Raw genomic sequence first — 2,272 nt, 5'->3', positions numbered from 1 at the left:
AAAGTTGGGAAAGCAATAATATGAATATGTTTTTAAAAAGATATTTTTCACTACTTTTATTTTAATATTTGATTTATCATCCTGTCTCCTACACCTGAACTATCTTCTCTTTTCACAAATTTTGGCATTGAAGGCCCAGTTTATAATGCACCTTGTTTCTTAGTACCATCTTGGGAAAAATTCCTCTTATTGAGTCTAAAGATCCCCTTCTTGATTTTATCATGCAAATAATTACTTTTTCTTTTTCTTAGTAAAATAGAATTAATAAGTGTGATAATAAAGTGGATTGCATGAGACTTTATAGGCTCTTTCTTAATAAAATATTATAATAAATAATCCTAGTAGCATATTTGTGGAAGCTTTTTTGCCCTGAAATTATTCTTCCTTGATTTTTAATGCTTGTACTGAAGATTAGAAAAGTCTATCCCACTGCAACTGCCTCAAATGAGGTTGCAGAATTATGACTAAATGTTATCACTTCCCATCATTCTTCTACAAGCGAAAGTGGTAACTGCAGACCGAAGCCCAGTGTGGCAGGCAGAACCTCCCACCTGCCCACAAGGATGAGTGAATGGGTGTCCTGATCACCTTGGACTATTTATAAAGCAGTTTTTTTTAACTTGTGGTACAAAATATCATCTTAACCATTTCTAAATGTATAGTTCAGTAGTATTAAGTATATCGACATTGTGCAACCAATCTCCAGAATTTCATCTTAAAATTGAAACTCATTACCTGTTAAACAATAACTCCTTATTCTCCCCACCCCTCAGTTTGGGAACCACCGTTCTACTTTTTGTTTCTATGAATTGACTACTCTAGATACCTCAGGTAAGTAGACTTATAGAGTATTTGTCTATTATTGGCTTATTTCACCCTGCACAATATCCTGAATATTAATCCATGCTGTAGCATTTGTAAAAATTTTCTTCCATTTTAAGGCTGAATAATATTCCATTGTGTGAAATAGTATTCTATTTTGTTTATGCATTCATAAATCTGTTTTATTAAGGTATAATTGATATAAAATAAACCACACATATTTAAAGTGTACAATTTTTAAGGTTAGATATCTGAATACACCCATGAAACCACCACTACAATTGAGATTGTGAGCATATCTGTCACCTGCAAAAGTACTTCATTTACCTCTGTAATCTCTGCTTCTATTCTTCCCACCCCATTTTCAGGCAATAACTGATCTGTCTGCCACAGATGAATGTCTTTTTATGTGTGTATTTGCAACGTATGCATTTTCTTTGATGAAATGCCTGTTTAAATCTTTGGTTCATTTTTGTTGTTGTGTTATTGTTTCATTTTTATTTCAAAACATAAGTTCAACAGCAATACAGCCAGACTTGGAGGGGGACAAGAAAAACATGGAACCAAATATACTGCAGCCAGAGCACAAAGATTATAGGATATTCTGAGCAGGTGGGGTTACGGGGTACTCTCCTGGGCTACAGAAGGAATGGTCTGATGGTTAATATAAAACCCAGCTCAAATATTTTAGAGTTGTCCACAGTCTGCAATGGTGATCTTCTTGCTGGCCCTGCCATTCCTGGATCAAAAGCGTTCCATGGCTACCACAATATTCATGCCTCCTTTCACCTTTCCAAAGACCACATGCTTGCCATCCAACCACTCGGTCTTGGCAGTACAGGTAAAAAGCTGAAAACCATTGTGTTGTGTCCAGCATTTGCCATGGACAAGATGCCAGAACCCATATTGTTCAGGATGAAATTGTCATCATCAAATTTCTTTTCATAGCTGGACTTGCCTCCCATTCCGTTATGGCCTGTGAAGTCACCACCTTAGCACATATATCACAGAATAGTTCTGGGAAAACAGGAACCTTTATAATCAAATCCTTTCTTTCCAGTGTTCAGACCAAGAAAGTTTTCTGCTGTCTTTGGAACTTTGCAAACAGCTTGAAGGAGATGTGGCCCAAGGGTTTGCAGTTGATGAGGATGTTGAAGAACACAGTGGGGTTGACCATTCTGTGTGTAGGTGGCTCCAGGGTGGTGGCGTCTGCAAGTCCTGGTCCATTTTTTTGTTGAGTTGTTTTCTTGTTATTGAATCTGGAGCTTTTAAAATGTATTCTGGACACAAGTCCTTAAGCAAATATATGATTCATAAATATTTTCTCCCAATCTGTAACATTCTGTTAATTTTGCCTTTCAGAATATAGAATTTCTTAATAGAAAGTCTAATTTATGTATTCTTTTCTTCTATGGATGATGCTTTTGATGTAATATCTAAGAAATCTTAG

The 2,272-nt window shown here is 35.9% G+C and overlaps 1 pseudogene; it reads right to left on the bottom strand.

Moving 5' to 3' along the window:
* Positions 1 to 1,509: 1,509 nt before the first annotated feature.
* LOC112320460 (peptidyl-prolyl cis-trans isomerase A pseudogene) lies at positions 1,510 to 1,999 on the bottom strand (annotated as a pseudogene).
* Between the last annotated feature and the right edge of the window lie 273 nt (positions 2,000 to 2,272).

This window comes from Desmodus rotundus, chromosome 2 (genome assembly GCF_022682495.2).
Source record: "Desmodus rotundus isolate HL8 chromosome 2, HLdesRot8A.1, whole genome shotgun sequence".
In the NCBI taxonomy this organism is placed as follows: Eukaryota; Metazoa; Chordata; class Mammalia; order Chiroptera; family Phyllostomidae; genus Desmodus; species Desmodus rotundus.
The sequence above is the reverse complement of the archived record's forward strand: the minus strand, read 5'-3'. Positions and strand labels throughout refer to the sequence as shown.